This window comes from Ochlerotatus camptorhynchus, unplaced genomic scaffold (assembly GCF_037179485.1).
Source record: "Ochlerotatus camptorhynchus isolate MF236.1 unplaced genomic scaffold, CSIRO-AGI_Acam_v1.1 ptg000244l, whole genome shotgun sequence".
Lineage (NCBI taxonomy): Eukaryota > Metazoa > Arthropoda > Insecta > Diptera > Culicidae > Ochlerotatus > Ochlerotatus camptorhynchus.
In genome coordinates, this window is record NW_027040734.1 from 39,633 (window position 1) to 57,419 (window position 17,787).

Consider the following 17,787-nt stretch of genomic DNA (forward strand, 5'->3'; position numbering starts at 1 on the left):
AGCCGCGTCGTATAGGCACTGACGTTAGGTGTGATACTGTCGGGTTTTGCCGCAAATCACTCTTATTTTATTTATTTTTTACGCAGATAGATTTATTTGGGTTCGCAAGGGAATTATACTATTGAAATATTTCAGAAAGTGTCCATCGGTGCTCCTTCTATTTGCGTGACAAGCTTTCATTGTTGTTTTCATTGAAGTATTACTCAGGGAACGATGTTAAACGCCATTTTGGTACATGGTATTGTAACTAATCTTATATGTGCTTCATTTTGATTTGGGATAAGTGTTTGAACTATGGCTCGGGATTTCCACTGTGGCGTGCTTCTATTGTGACATACCCTTATTTCCTTATGTGGTATCTGGTATGTGGTAGTGATTCGCAATGCGGTAGAGCTCACCAAGTTTTTTTTTTTTGAGCTTCTGTAGTATAGAATTTGTTCAGTACGATCGCGAAATCTTGAAATGATTGATACGTGCGGTAAAATAACTAAATTGAAACAAAGCTCAACAGTAAAATAAGTAGAATATTTAGGGAGGAAACCAAAATTAATCAACTTGCCAACATAGGCTATCACATTTATTTTGGTGGCACTCTTTAAGTGATAATAAACTGTTTTTTTCTCTACGGTTGTTTCGCGTAGCGTTCACGCAGAAAAATGGATTTTTGTTTCAGGGCCTAATGTATTTTGTTATTGATTCAAACATATTGTATCACTAAATCAACAAAACAAGTTTTTGAATCAACAAAATGATTTTTAGAATCAACAAACAGATTATTGACTCTACAACCGGTTTGTTGATTCAAAAATATTTTTCTTTGAATTAACCGAATAACATATTTGAAACAATATCTAAAATATATTAGGCCCTGAGTCAAAAATATATCCATTTGAACTTAAAAACCATTTCTCTGCGTGTTCACAATTTGCGCGATTTTCGTATCTTACGTAATTTAGATGTTTAGCTCTAAACGGTTTTACTGACTCGAGGTCGTTCCTTAAGCGGTGTTGGTACAGATTAAACCTTTGCCGACTGTCGGATTCAACCCACCTACGTCTACGGAGCTTACGCAGAAGTGATTCGCAATTCGGTAGAGCATGTCAAACGCTTTTGAGCTTATAGAATTTGTTCGGTGCGGTCGCGAAATCTTGAAATGATTGATACGTTCTTTAAATTAACTAATTTGATACAAAGCTCAGTAGTAAATAAGTAGAATATCTAGGGAGGAAACCAAAATTAATCAACTTGCCAACATAGGCTATCATATTTATTTTGGTGACACTCTTTAAATGATAATAAGCCTTTTTTCTCGCTTCGGTTGTTTCGCACGGCTTTCGGAATTCGCCCGGTATTCGTAACTCACATAATTTAGATATTTCGTTCGAAACGGATTTACTTATTCAATCGGTTTACTACGCGGATGTATCTACGCGCACACGTCATAGCATTTTTTCTATAACTATTTTGAAACAATACATACGGAATCCAGTGTTCAAGCGGCCAACATAGGCTAGTCCTTCTGCTGAATTGTCAAAGATAGAAGCAAAATTTATTCAAATGGGTCAAGTCTTGAAAATTAAGCTGTCACGCAGCTCCAGCTTGATACCCAAAAACAAAAAAAAAAAACAAAAAACCATGATGCAGACGTCTCTTCTAGAGAAATCGGTCGCAAACTCCTCCGATCATATACTGCTGTCGGGAGATTCCTGGAAAATGGCGGTAATGGTGGCCGCATCGACCGACGTGGGAAGAAAGTAAGCTTACGGCGAAGGATAGTAGAGAAGGACTGAACAAAAAAAGCAGCATCACAAATCCGGGCAGATTTGCAGCTTCCGGTGACAACAAGTCACGTCCAGCAAATTCTGTTTAAGCGTCGAAACCATGGAGTGGCGTAGAAGACTGGGAAAGCCCAACTGAACAGAGCGGCATAAATTGAATCGGTACAATTTCCCAGAAAAAATAAATTTCTTAGACGGGATGAAGGGAACAATGTACTGTTTTCGGACGACCTGGACAACCCAGATGGCAAGATGTATGTATGTATGTATGTAAGTAGCCACCATCCTAGCTTGGGTCTTGCCCTGCATGCGGCTCCACTCAACAGCAAGATCAAATTCCGTCATCATTCTGAATTCAACAGACAGGGCCAAAAAGGGTTGGACGGGCCCGTAAGCAGAGGCACTTACGCGAAACCCGCGGGAATAAGAGAATCTCCTTCCAACAATATGATCCAACAAAATGAATAACGAAATTCGCAATGCATGTTAAGCTTTCCACGGGATGATTTGTTTAAGAAGAGCGCGTCAAATTCATTGCAACTGTTGGAGTGAAATGTAACTATCTAAAATGACAGTACACATTCCCTCCTAGACTCCGGTTGGCACTCCACTCCATTGTCCAGTTACAACTTCAATGATGCTCTGATGCTCCCTCCCGTCCCAGTATTTATTGTAATTTACATTATGAATTTATATATAATCATGTAATATATAATGTATATAAAATATGTAATAAAATAAAAAATATAATAAAAAATAAAGATGTTTTACAAAATACAAATAACCTAGATTATTGGGTCCTATACACACACTTTTTGTTTTATGTGCCATGAAATGACATAATGCATAATTGTATGTTTTGAAAATATAATACTAAAGTATTGAATCAATAGACCGAAAATCGAGGTTATTTGGACATGAGACATTATATTTAAAAGGATACTACCAAACCGACCATCAAACGCACTGCCCACAAAAGCAGACACGTCCCCTCGAAAATGCAATCGAGAAATGTACAAGAACAATCCTCAACTGGAACGTACTCACCAAATCAATATATCCGGGAGCGCATTCCCGATGTCGTCGAACGGCAAAAAAAAGGGAACTCGCTGAGCAAATTTGTGATACGGAATTTTCACTGAAAAGAACCGCGAATTTCACCACACCCAACTGCGAAACACGTTCAGAAGCACTTTTGGTACACTTTCGATATCAATTTCATTCGAAAAAACTTACTTACTCAACACCGATCGTGTCAAGCTCTTTCACGCACCTTGCAGCGCATAAACTGAAATTAAAATTTTCACTCACGATGCCACAAATTTCTGGTCCGAGAGAAACAATCAAACCACGTAGCGCCAAACCTTCTGATGCTTGCAATTTTGCAAACATGATGAATCATGTTTTCTTTCCCGATTCTAAAACTTCTCGGAAAGCGAGAAAACCACCACTCACACACGTATAACCGTCCGGGAGGCAGAGTGCCAGCGCTAATCCGGCAAATGCAGCCGAAAACTATGAAGGCGAACGCACGCACAAAACAGAAAACAAACACAACCTTATCCAAAGGGGTTCCGTGCGCGACTGGACAACCCAGATGGCAAGATCTCCACAAATAACCGAATGTTAAAATGAGCCGAAGCTTTGGTGGTTTCTTATTGTTATTTCGCATTCTTTTTCTTATTCTCGAAGGCTGTATTGTTAATGGTCCAATAAATTGCCATAAGTTTGCCCTGATTTGATCCACATTCTCATTTCTGAAATATAATATAAAGTGAGTTACTCAATGATAACCAACAATATTATTATTGTTATAACATGAAAAAATCATAGCGGCACCGGTGGTGTAGTGGTAAGCGTGATAACCTCTCACCCCAGCAGGCCTGGGTTCAATCCCAGTCGGTGCCGCCGGGATGTTCTGAGGCATAACATCTCTGATCACACCTTCCTTCGGAAGGAAGTAAAGCCGTTGGTCCCCGGTCCATGAGTTGATGGGTCGATAGCTGCCTCCCTGGCGTCGGTAGCATTGGTGTTCAGCACGGAAAACAAACGAAAGAAAGAAAAAAATCATGGTGGTGCTATTCTTGTTCCGCTGAGTGTATGTTGACAGACACGGTACGCAGTGGCACAGTGCGAAACAATCAGACCTGGGACATGTCATCAATCCGTAGTAACAACGACTGCTTTCACTTTTCATATTCATTTTTTTTATAATACAAATGTATTTACATTCAATCACATAGAACTATATTTTGTAGTTTTTTGTTTTGTTTTGTCATACAACTTATTCTCCTTTTACTTCTCATCTTCATCGGTCTGATCGTGTGTTTTTTTTTTTTTTTCTGTTTGCAATTTTTTTCTCCGAGTTGCCAAAATTGTTATCATTCTCTGTTTTTCTTATTCCGTTCCGGCAAAATACCTTCCTGGCTTTTGTTGGTTCGATTTCTGTGTGGAGCGGATTTTTTGTTTTGTTTTTCGACTTTCTCTCTCGACTTTCACTTTCTCTTCTTCTTTTACGAGTGTGGTACGAGTATTTTATCTCTTCGACTTTGTGTGTGTGTGTGTGTCTGTGTGGTATTTTCTGGTTCTGGAAATCTGAAAAACACAATATTTTCTTGAACGGATTTTTCGGTTTTGCTTTTGCTCTCCTTCGAGGGCTGGTTTATCTCTGTCGGTTCACGATCTTCTCGCTCTCTCTTGCTTTCTCTCTTGTTCTCTTCTTCCGCGTATGGCAAATTGAGTTGTTCTCGCCGCATTTAGATCAGGGTGTATGTGTTTCACTCTTTGAGTAAAACGTTTTCGTTTTTGCACATTCTTTTTTTTTTATCATATTGCATTCGACATCTTTTCTGTTTGTTTGTTTGTGTTTTGTTTTTTTTTTTTCGTTTCCTATTGATTAAATATGTGAGTCTGTGTCTGTGTATTGTATACAAAGGGGCTTTCTTCATCAAATGTGTTTTGTTTTATTCTTCTTGTCTTCGTTCGTTCTTTTGTTTATGTATTCAATAACAGAGGTAATATTGTTATTTTGTTTCTGTTGCGATCCGTGTGTCTGTTGTGTATGTGTGTATGAGTGCAAGTTCCCGAAAAACGAAAATGGGGGTCCTTCTAGTGTTAGTTTAGTAAAAAGACGAGCTTCGATTAGAAGAGATGACTTGTATTTTGTTGTTGCTGCTTGTTTTTTTTTTCCTAACACCTATCTATTCTAACACTGCTTTTTTCTGTTTTGTTTTCTTGTTTGCAATTTTAATATTGAACCTAACATTCCGTTCCTTACCCATCTCGATCTGCTTCGCGTTTCTTCTTTGACAATCGAATATGTATATGTATGTTTTTTTTTTGTGTATGTACGTTCGTTTGCTATACTTCATTGCAGTTCACTTTCCATTCCTATCATCATCTTTTCCTGCTGTTCCCTTCCCTATATCACCGTTCGAAAATCATCACATTCTCATTTCGTTTTTTTTATGTATATAATTATTTGTTTGTTGTTGTTTTGTCAATTTGAAAATTAAAAATAGCTAGTAAAAACGACGACCACAGCTCTATCTTTTTCGTTTTGTTTGTATTTTATATGTAACTACTAATTTTCTTTTATCATATATGTTTGTTTCTTTTGAGTGTGTCTGTGTATGTGTGTGTGTTTTTTAATAATGTTTTGATTGCTAAATGAGTGTGTTTGTGTATGTGTGTATCAAAAATGTTGACTCTTAGCGACAAAATGGAACAAAACGAAAAAAAAATACGACTTAATCGGTAGGGGACTTTAAAAAATAAAATAAAAAAGAACTACACAGTAAAGGTTTTACACTTGGTTGTAACCTTCTTTTAGGTATCGAAATATAGATTACTTCTTGCCTTCTCTCTCATAGAGATTTTTTCGACTTTTTTTTTCTCATCATTATTTTACGTATTACACATTGATTACACACGACTACCTTATACGGGACAAAGAAAAATATAGGTTAGAAAGGTTTACTTAGTTTTTGTTTGTATTATTCGGTTTTTTACTTTCACAATATTAATGTTCGTTCCTTGTTTTTTTTTTCATTTAAGAATAAGGTTGTTAATATTAATTTGTACATGTTTCACATGTGTTGGTTGTTGTTTTTTTTTTCATTCGCTTTTTCCTTCCGTTTATTTTGTTCTCGCTCTCTATTCATCACATACACAAAAAGGAGAAGTGGAAGAAGGGGGATGGGGGAGGTCAAATATAGGCAAATGTGCGCTGGGTTCCAAAGGAAGTAGCAATTCTTGGCGGTATATAGGTTACAGAAGACATCGTTCACGGCAACCGTTCCACATTCTTGTTTCTCAATCGACCAACATCAACGTCAGCATCAGCGAAATAAACAAAAGGCAACGAAATGCTTAGAGCACCCGCACCAATGTCCCGGAAATAACAACCGGCTCAAGCGTTGCTATCTATGAAATGTTTGTTTTGTTTTTCATTTGAACATTGTGATAGGGGAATTTACGTATTCTCGGCAACCTAAGAAGCAGTTTGCCTATGAAACTTCCTGAAATTCTCAGTACTTCTTTTCATTAGTTTACGGAAGTTCCCTTATGTTTTTCTGATGATGTTTCTGGAATTGTTCAAAAATTAATGGAACTGCCCAGAAGATCTTTAAACTTCCCTTTAAACATGGATCTTCTGTGTAGCTTTCTTAATGTTTTTAAGTTCATTCCCTGCACACTTAGAAATTATCGCCGACTTCGGTAATTTTTACCGAAATCTGAACTTTTCGGTAAAAATTAAGCAATTCAATTAATTATATGATTTCAGTAGCAGCTATACTGAAGATCCGAGAGATGTCGCCCCATCAGTGGTAGGAAAATCATTTTTGCAGTATGGAGAATTTCAGAAAATCCACGATTTGTGACAAAATATGCTTTTACAGAAGGAAAAAAATAAACGAGTGTTTACCTTATCACTATAGTAATATACTCGTGCAATTTTTGTGCATCTAAAACTGCCCACAAAGACGATAATGAATAAAAACTGAAAATTTACATGCATTTCCAAATGGTTTCCTACCATTCCCATACATTCGAAAGTGACTGGATGTGGATGATGTCAAAAACAACAAAACATGATTAATTCAATCGCTTTGCAGCTACTTTGAAACTAAATCTCCACTAAAATGACAAGATTTGATCATTTAAACAAGGTTGAACATGTTTTGATATTATTTTCAAATTCAATAACCTTTAAAATGAAGGTCAAAGTTTTACCGAACGTTCAGCTGTTCTGATTTCGGTAAAATTTACCGAACACGGAAACAAAATCTTAGTGTGTGAACTTTTTTTACTATCCTTAAATTTTCGGAACTTCATGACGGTTTCCTCTATTTTACTGAAATAAATGGAACAACGTTCCAAAGTTCTCAAAACGAACCTAAAGTTTTAGGAACGTCCCTCAAGTTCTCACTGTTTTCCTGATATTCATGGAACTGCCCTAACATTTTCAGAACTTACCCGAACTTTACGTAACTTACTCATAGGTCATTAAGCTTAAATTTTTCTGAAATCTATTAGATTACCCTGGAGCTGTCGAAACTTACTCTTAATGTTTTTTTAACTTCCCCGCGTTTCTATCAATCAGAACTTCTTCAGAACAAGGTTTCAACATTTTTTGATAAAATCACTAGCTAAAATATGTAAAATGCCGAAAATGCCTTTATGCATTTTGGTGTGAAACTTTTATGAGATGAGCATACGAAGATCATTTTTATCAATTGACCACTGTTATGGATGTTCCGGATCTCCCAGAGGACAGTTTCGTGACCACCAGTGTGCGCATGCTGGTCCCAGATTCAAATTCATTCATATAGCATCAGAACAAGTGATTTAAAAAAAAAATCGCTGGGCTATTCGGATCTTCCGGGGGACCGTTTAGTGAGTACCCTGGTTCTGCAGTTGGATCTTAACCTTTAATCTTCAGTCTTCGTGGTTAGGTATATTAATATTGTCGAAAAAAGCAATCACGAAACTCTGTGATCAATTTCAGTTCGAAGTTCGACGATAAGTTTAGCAACTATCGGTGCGAAAGCCGAAAACCGTAAATTCACAATCGTGATAGCAACGACCGGTGCTTAAACAAGTTGCTAACTAAAATAGCAATGGCTAAAGTTGTCAAACTAGCAGCCCGAATAGCAACGGACATCATAGCAGCGATGACGGTAGGAACCAGGGTTCTGCATTTTCGAAACAAAGAAAAGAAAATGATTTCTCCGCAGAATCGCTTCATCTCGAGAAATATCATTTTCGTGTAAGTCATCGTGTTTCTTGTTATCGAGTCACGATGAACATTTCTCTTTTCAAACATGACTGGACTATCACTTGTTTCGTTCGTCAAGTGCTTCAGTTCATTTCATTTGAAGCAAAGACTTGTTTCAATTGACGCAATGAATGGCTCGAAAACTGCTTCCTTCGTTTTTTTCCACTTTCACTTCAATCCGGGGCTCATTCGACTTGTCACGACCTGACGACGCAGCCATCAAAATATAGTATCCGGATAGTATCCGCACAATATGGGTTGCCGACAGGGATGGCATCCGGGGACGACGCGAAGGTGCCGAAAATCGATATTCGTCGTTATTTTGGAATCCAAAATGGCGGCCATCGGGTTTCAGAAAAAGTGTCAAATACCCTACAATAGGGTATTTTCACCCCAGCAGGCCTGGATTCAATCCCAGTCGGCGCCGCCGGGATGTTCTGAGGCATAACATCTCTGATCACGCCTTCCTTCGGATGGGAAGTAAAGCCGTTGGTCCCCGGTTCATGAGTTGATGGGTCAATAGGTAGGGTCCAGGTGTGGGAGCTGCCTTCCTGGCACGTCGGTAGCATTGGTGCTCAGCACGGAAAACAAGATCGACGGAAAAAACAAACCAAAGGAAAAAAAAGGGTATTTTCGGAACGGGGATGCCACGTAGATGCTGAAAATTTGTTATCCGACGCCATTTTGGAATTCAAGATAGTGGCCATTGGTTTTATGAAGTGTCAAACACCTTAAGATATGGTTATTTTCAGAACGAGAACAACGCGTAGATGCCAAAAATCGATATCCGACGCTATGTTGGAATCCAATATGGCGGCCATCAGGATTCAGAAAGTGTCAACTGTCCTACAATATGGGTATTTTCGGAACGGGGATGCCGACAATCGATATTTGACGCCATTTTGGAATCCAAGATGGTGGTCACAAGTTTCATAAAACGTGTCAAATACCATATCGATATCCGATGCTATGTTGGACTCCAATATGGCGGCCATAGGGTTTCAGAAAAAGTGTCAAATACCCTACAATATGGTTATTTTCGGAACAGGGACCAATGAGAGATGCCAAAAATCGATATCAGATACGGCGGCCATCAGGGTTCAGAAAATGTCAGATACCCTACAATATGGGTACTTTTGCAATGGTGACAACGTGCACACTTAGATTTTTTTTTCCGAGGTTGGCACCACCGAGCAGCTCGGCAATCTATTTTTACTGAGATCTCAGCAAAATTAATGGTTTTTAGCCGATACCTCGGCAAAATTCCCGTATGTTAACTGAATCTCAGCAAATTTTTCTCTGATATCCAGCAAAATAGATTGCCGAGCTGCTCGGTGGTGCCCATCTCGGCAAAAAATCTAAGTGTATGTGAATGCCGAAAATCGATATCCGATGCCATTTTCAGGGCTGTTACAAGATTTTCTAAATTTGATCCGCGAAATCCGCGATTTTTCAAAAGAAATCCACGACTTCAAATACTAATCCGCGACAGCAAAAAACAGTTTTCTTTTCCTAAAAATAGAATCTGTAAACTAGGGGAAATGGATCTAATACTGGCCTATGGATCTAACATTGGGCCAATCGCTAAAAATCTGCTATTTATCAATTTTATCTACCTAGCAAAAAAATAATTTTGATATCACATCGAAGTGGATGCACTTCAATCGTGTTAAAAATATGGTGTAATATTACTTGCCAAAAGGGACAAAATTATCATTAATACCGTGCATGAATTGACATTACGCTGCTTTTACTGAATTTGTTTATTTTTGTGGCCATAAAAATTACATGAGATTTTCAACATGATTGAATTGTATCCTCTTGGATGTAATATTAATTTTTTTTTGCTGTGTAGATGAACATTGGGACGGTACTAATGGATATTTTGGGTGCTATTGAAAATTTAGTCGATAGCTGAATTTAAGTATGGACCCAAATTAGGGGCATTTAGGCCAACAATTACATCAAGTTCCCCTACACTACACTACATGGAATTTCCAGCTTATTGCTTATAAAGTAGAATATTAGATTTTTGCCTGCTCTTAACATAGTGTTCTTTGAAGTACTTTCACATTTTGATTGAGAGCTTTCTATGCCTGTATCTATGCCCACAGGAAGTAGAGCAATTTTCCAACCCGAAAAATTAATAGACCGGACGGGAATTGAACTCAGTCACCTCCAGCATGGATTTGATTTGTAGCTGCGCCTTTACCGACTGAGCTAAAGGAGTATCATTTAAAACCTTTGATTTTTTTTAATAACATTGTATCATCTGCAGTTATTTATGTATAGTATTCTGAGTAATCTGATCTCCATAATGATTTCAGAACCTATAACATATTGTATACGTAGCAATAGGTCGGGTACAATTAACATAGACATTTTGAACCTGTTTGGACATATTTCGATACTACAGACATTATTGCAGTCTTAGTTGATATAGTAGAACAAATCAACTGAACTCAAAGACGATTTGGAGAACCTAGAATATCCGGTATACAAGGCATTTGCTCGCATATTCTAGATAGAGCTGGAATTAGGGCGTAACAGCATTTGTAAACAATGGCTTATCTCGATGATTTCTCGAAAGTCATGAATCGCCCTGACAAATCGATATCACCATCGAGTAGAGGAAGACTTCCCCTACCCGATGGATATGTTGGTTTGTGTAGGCGTGCCTTGAATTCTTAGAAATCAACTAGAGAAGTCATTGTTTACAAAAGCTGTTACGCCTTAATTCCAGCTCTACGATTCGTTTATGATTTGACAACGAAAAATGCTATGTTCGTATTGGAAAAAAAGGAAAATGTTTCACATTGGACAGACCTCAGAGAATTTCCGTGTAAATCCGGTGTGACTTATGGAATTGAGATGAGATGTTTGGTTTGAACTGGTAAAAAATTGAGAGCCAAATGAACAACAAAATTGATAACAGCAAAATAATCCGGGACGGAAAGGTTACAATGAATTCCACAATTTTAGTGACAGCACATCAGTCCCTTCGCGATCTTCGCGACATCATTTAATGTTTCCACGATTTTCGCGACTGAAAGTTAAAATCCGCGAACAATCCGCAAAAATCGCGAGATCCGCGAAATTCGCGAAATCCGCGCCTGTTGTAATAGCCCTGCATTTTGGAATCCAATACGGTGGCCATCGGGTCATAAAAAGCGTTAAATACCCTAAGATCTGGGTATTTTCGGAACGAGGACGAAGCGTAGATGCTGAAAGTCGATATTCGATGCTATTTGTAGGCTATTTGACACGTCTTCTGAAATCGGTAGCCACCATCTTGAATTTTAAGATGGCGTCGGACATCGATTTCTTTGACGGTATTTCACAGTTTTTCTGAACCAAAGCCACCATATTGGATTTAAAGACGGCGTGACATCAATTTTGGGTAGCAACGTCTCATCCCCATCCTGAAAATAACCATATTTTAGGATATTTGACACTTTTCCGCAAATCAGAAGCCGCCGTTTTGGATTACATTCTGATTCTAAAAAAAAAAACGGTTGGAATGGGTATTTGTTAGAATTTAAAACTTTCTCTCCAACTGGAAGCCGCCATCATGGATTTCAAAATGGCGTCGGATATCGATTTCCAATCTCCAGACGTGACCCCGATAACAATAATATCAATATTGATGGAACGGCATCAGCATTTCCCATTTTTTCTAAAACAGGAAGCCGTCATATTGGATTTCAAAATGGCGTCAGATATTGATTTCCGGCCTCTAGACGCCATCCAAATCCAAAAATACCTATATTTATGGATATTAGACAGTATTTCCCACTTAATCTGTAATCGGAAGTCGCCATCATGGATTTCGATATGGCGTCGGATATCGATGTTCATCCTCTTGACATCATCCCGATTCCAAAAATACCTTCATTGATAAGTATTTGACAGCATTTTCCACTTTTTCTTAAACCGGAAGCCACCATCTTGGATTTTAAAATGTCGCATATCAATTTTCGAAATACCCATATTGATGGGTAAACAAACCACCCGACAGTGATAAATTTGACATCCACGTGCACAGATGAAAGGAGAAATGAACACGAGTCAAACCAAAACAAACAGCATGAAAACTGATCGAAAGTGGTTCTGTTTATGTTGACGGGGATCTGCTCGAAGAGAAGACAGAATGACCAAAGATGAATACTAAGATGAAACTGTCGAAAGAAAAACATTATATTTTAGTGTCCTCTTTCACGGTCCCTTTCATCCAATGAATACCCCCCGTATCCAAGGTAATTTTGTGGTTTTGCTGCCCCCTCGGTAGAGATGAAATTTTGCGCTCATTTTTATCAAAATAAACACACCAAAATCAGAGGTGCTCCATTTTTTAATTACTCGATTAACAACTAATCGATTTTTTTTTGTTCGCTGTGCTGCCATTTTTTCCACCAATGAGAGTGCAGCACATGTTTGAAACGATCGGTGATGATCCTCTGGAGAAGTTAATGTTTATATCGGCATGATATAACCGATTACAAATATCTTACTTTTCGGTTCGTTAATCGATTAATCGATAATTCGAATGAAAATCAGCCATCACTAGATGAATGTGAAACGTCATTTCAAATATATGGACCGTACATAAATAATGATACAATTTGAAAGGGACCGGGGCTCATCACAAATTACGTCCACACGGCAACTGAAATAAACACGAGTGTTCACCGGTTGAAATGACTTTCAATTGAAAGTGATGGTTGACAGCTTCATCGTCGCTTGACGATTTTCGATTGAAAGTGACTTTGTGGGGGCCCTGGTAGCAACAACAGAGACGACCCTTGGACACAGCAGAAACGTTAAGCCAGCAGTTATCGGTTAGCTATAGGTTTCGTTTATAGTAAGTTGAATAAACGCACTCATTCAGTGTTCAAACGTGCAAGTGGAACTAGGAAGACCTAGAATTTAACTGGCGCAGTCGGGTCGGATTTAAGTGTCTAGTAGCGATAAAGTGCAGTATCCAACAACGGCGGTTTACCGTGAAGATAGTGCAGGACCCGTTGCGAAAACAGGATCCCCGAAATGACATCGGGAATTAAACGTAAGTCAAAAGTTTTACAATTATTAAGTGCAATTGTGTTATCAATCTACCAATATTTAATTTGTTGGAGTTGGTTGGAAATGCTATCTAACATGAAGCTTCAGTGTGATAATTTATTAGCTAGCTTACGAGCTTAAGCAAAGGTACGCTGAGTTGGTGATTAAGGAGGCCAAACTCGATTTGGTCGCCAGAACAATCAGCAACGCTCTAACTACCAAATGTGCCGGTTGCGCCACGGCGTTAGAACACAATTAACCACTTCATTCGAGCAGCTAAAATGACGTTTACTACCACTCGAACTTTGAAATAAAACATTATTTTGAGATTTTTTCTTCTAGAGCCTCGAGAAAAGTAGCCAACATTTGTGCGTTTCATAAAAAAATAGAAATTAGTTTGTCCAGTTTTGTGAAATCGCTGGTAGAAAGTCACGCCAAAACTGCTTGACAAAGTGGTCAATTATTTACACTCTCTCTCTCTCTCTCTTCTCGTGTTCGACCGTTCGACCCATGCCAATGCAGTCTCGATACCGATAGGTGTCATATTGCACAACTGGGTAGGACCACCGGGCACCGAAATTGCCGACCTAGCGAAGATGCATTTTTCGGGCACGCTACTCCAGGTTAATTTGTGGTGGATGCGCCCACTGTGTACGCCTATGCGCGGCATGAAGTGGGTCTTTGAATCGAACGATGAGTGTTATGCTTTGCAAGCATAAACATCCGTTGCTCGAGAACGATAACCTACCAAAATGCACACGCGGCGGAAACTTTGTGTGACACCCCACACATAGCGTTAAGAATGAATAAAATTAATAAAGTAGCATGAAGTGGGATCCCAACCAAGAAGGTTGCTTTAATTCTATCACAGTCCGTGCTTCGTATTAAGGTCTACCAGGAGGTTTTATCAGAAACTAAAAGGGAACCAAAGCATGGCGATCCATTGCCAGTGACAAGTGTAAACCTACAAACCCAGAATTAATGAACTACAATCGAAAAACCGCGAGTGAGTGGAAATTTTCGCCGACTGGTTCACAGAGTGTACATTCTCGCGTGTAATTAATTACCGGCGAAATGGGTTGGTTCAGCGCCGATGAGATCGTCGCCCCAGCCGTGGTGTCCAGCACGGAAGGACACCACACGGCCCAAACAGTGGCATTGTGCGTTATCGCAGGTGTAGCCGTGGGCTACCTTTTAGTGAAAAGTGTGATGAAATGCCACCGTCAACAGACGGAGCGCGTGGCGGAACGCACCGTCCGGTTGGCAAATTTGCCAGCATAAAAAAGAAGACTGAGTGAACCGAAGTAATTAAAATCGGAGTTGCAACCATTCAAAAAACAAAAGTTGCAAAATTGGTTCCTGATCCAGAACTGTGTTGGAGCCCGTCGTCAAATTGATAAAGTGACGTGAACAATAAATTGCAAAACGAGAACTAATAAACAGTTTGGACAAAGACATGGCATCGAAACAAACATTACCAAAAGAAAAATTAAAGTAGTGTTTAGATTTCTTTTCTAGTGAAGTGCAACACTGAAGACGATTAATCGCAAAAAGAAGACAAGTGAGTGAGGAGGAAGTCCTCGCGAAAAAGGAGATAATCGACGCTGTGTTCCGGGTCGCGGCGGTAGCTGTCCAAGATATAGGATCACCGGGAGAGATGCTGACTCTGGATTTTCACCACAGAGAGCTGATCATGATGCTGGAGCAGTATAAAACCATGATCGGTCTCTAAAAGGAAAAAAAAGGAAATGGAGAAGAAATGGTGTAAACAGACAGCAGCAGTATTCAACAACGGCCAAGTATAATTAAAAATAAGGTAAAGCAAAAACAAAAACCCGAAAATGAGTGAGTAATAGATAAGAAATATGGAATGGATAGATTTTTTGAAGTCGAAGATGCAATATTTAAGCTGCATCAGAGTTTGAAAAAATTCAGCAATTTCAAAGTTGAAACAAAAGAAAGGAAGGCAGCTGATTTAAAAAATTTAAAAGAAGAGTTGAAGGCAATTGTGAGAGATAGTTCCATAGATTTTGCGTCAAGAATTCACTTGTTTTCTAGATACAAAAAATTAAGAGCGGTTATCCATGATTGTCTGAAAATACTTCAAGCACCTTTGGACGAATCGACGTTAGGGAATTTATTCAATTCAGAAGTTGAAAGTCAGGAAAAGGAATTGGACGAAACTGACAGTACAGAAAATTCTGGAGAGTCTGAATCAGAGTTCGAGGAAGAATTTGCGAGGATGGCTCCGAAACTGGACCTCAGTTTGGTCCTTAAGGTCGTTCAACCCTTTGACGGGACAGTCACGAAACTGACTAGTTACATCGAAGCAGTTGAACTACTTCAGGATTACTGTGAGGGAGTTCCGGAGGATAAATTAATCAAATTTCTGAAAACAACTCTAGAAGGAGCAGCGCACGGTGCGATTGATAACTCAGCAACCGTTGCTGATGCTCTGCAAAAATTGCGCCAAAAATTCGCCATAAAAGTCACCCCCAGAGCGGTTCAAAATGAGATGAACGCTCTAAGACAGAGTCAAAAGTCAATATCTGACTTTGGCTCAGAAATTGAGAAATTATCAGCAAAATTAGCGGCAGCCCATGTATCAATGGGTACCTTTCCAAATGAGGCTGCAGCTGTAAACATTGTGGAGCCAATTGCGGTTCAATCATTTATTACTGGGTTGAAAGACCCGTCGACCAAGTTTTTCCTGAAAGCGAGAAATCCGTCGACTTTAAATAAGGCAATTTCCGATGCATTGGAGTGTCAGACGACAAATGCTGACACTACCAATGATAATATGATGGCACTGTGGTGCACATCGAATGGAATGAGCCGCAACAATAGCTTTCATGCGAGAGGTCGCAGAGGTTACGGTTGTTTATCGCGGGTACCAAAATACTCGTGGTAGAGGTTATGGACGTGGTAGAGGACAATACCAAAACTACCACCAGAGAAATTTTGACCAAAATTACCAGCCTCTCAATTCCATCATAATGGAAGAGGGAGTAGAGGCAACCGACCACAAGCCACGTTAAGCCAAGAACTGTAAAGAATTGTAAACCCAATATAAACAAAACCGAAACCCAAAAATAGAGATTCATAACCAATCACTTGAAGACTCTTGACTGTAGTCCTTACTGGTGATAGCTTTTCAGCTCACCATAGTTTGGATACTACTAAGAAAGAAAGTCCTTCTCCACAACATGTTTAATGCTTGAAGCCTACTTCAACTACTACTTCAACCACTGCGACCAGTAATTTGATCTATTGTAGTATATCCCGTGTCTTGAGTTTAGTGCATGTCGTATTACTCCATCACTATTGAGAAATGACGAAGTATTCGTTTTTTTTTTACAGTTGTCATTCTTGCATTTATGTTACATGGACGATTTTTCTCAATGACATAATCAATCAGTGTTTCATTGGACGTTTTGTCTACATGATACTAGATTCCCTTTCACAGATTTCAGAATATAGTACCTAACTTTAGATTGGCCCCGCCTTTGGAAAATGAGCACCAATCATGTTAGGCAGTCCGAATGACCGAAGTAACAATCATGTATCCATCATTTCAAACTGTACATTGGACAATTTTTGATCAATGATTATCTTAAATAAATGAAAGTAAATTTGGATGGATGTTTTTGTATCACAAACAATGACAGAAGAGCAATAGTTTGTATCGCTTAACTCGATTTGTTTACATTTGTTACATTGGTCTATTTGAAAAGTGACGCGAGATTTTAATAACAAAATTTTACTTAAGTTCATTCGAGGCAATATGAACACCACTGATATTTCTTAAATACTTCAATTTTGCATTAGGCATTCCTTTAATAAATATTACCGTATCATCACAGAACAGAAGTGGAACTTCGGATCAGAAAGTGGCTCAACTCTTCATTGACGAACACTAGCGCACCTAGCGGTAGAAAGCATCTTCTGCCTGCAGTTAAGATGGGCAGAATGCTATGATAGTGTGAGGGCACATAGAAAGCCCGTGTGGAACGCTACCACAACGCATCGTTTGTTGAGCAGCAGAACGAACCACTTCGTGATTCACTGATTTGTTTGCACTTGCCCTTCTGTTCTGTGGTATATTACATAACGTTTTGAAACAGCTGCTTTGGTTAAAACAAATCAGTCATTCGCAAGACTAAAAAAATATAGCCTTAAATAGGCAGTACTCCTGAAATTTAATTTATTCTACAGAAATAGTTGTTTCTGTTCAATATTTTTATGCTAAAACTGTTCATTGTTGACCCTTCATAAAACCTCAAGTTGTTTACAAGGTCGTCCCTACCAACCCGACAGGGTGCTCATTTTACCCCTCATTATTCGGTTACAAAACGAACTTTTTTTTAAATCCTTTTGCATAAGATTTAAGTGTAGGGTCAGGTGGGGCAAGAGTGCCATATGGGGCAAAAGTGCCACCTGCTTGTATCGAAGCCTGAAATACATTTTTGATATTTCTTATTAAGGTTCAATTTACTTTGATGCTTTTTGGAAAATTTCAAAAGCAGTTTTTTCCCAGGCATTATTTCAAATTGCAAAAAGCTCGCACTATTCGATTCCTTTTGATATTTTACACAAAATGACGCGAGCTTTTCGAAATCTAAAATAATGCGTCGAAAAAAACTGCTTTCAATTTTTAAAAAATGATTCAAA

General features: G+C 38.7%; 1 protein-coding gene across 1 annotated transcript in view; it reads right to left on the minus strand.

The window, feature by feature from the left end:
* Nucleotides 1–16,857: 16,857 nt before the first annotated feature.
* The window catches only part of Pi3K21B (phosphatidylinositol 3-kinase regulatory subunit alpha), a 121,473-nt gene continuing 120,543 nt past the window's right edge, over nt 16,858–17,787 (minus strand). Inside the window, exon 11 of the transcript XR_010517793.1 lies at nt 16,858–17,308. The gene's annotated coding sequence lies outside the window, so the exon portion shown is untranslated. The remainder of the gene's footprint in view (nt 17,309–17,787) is intronic.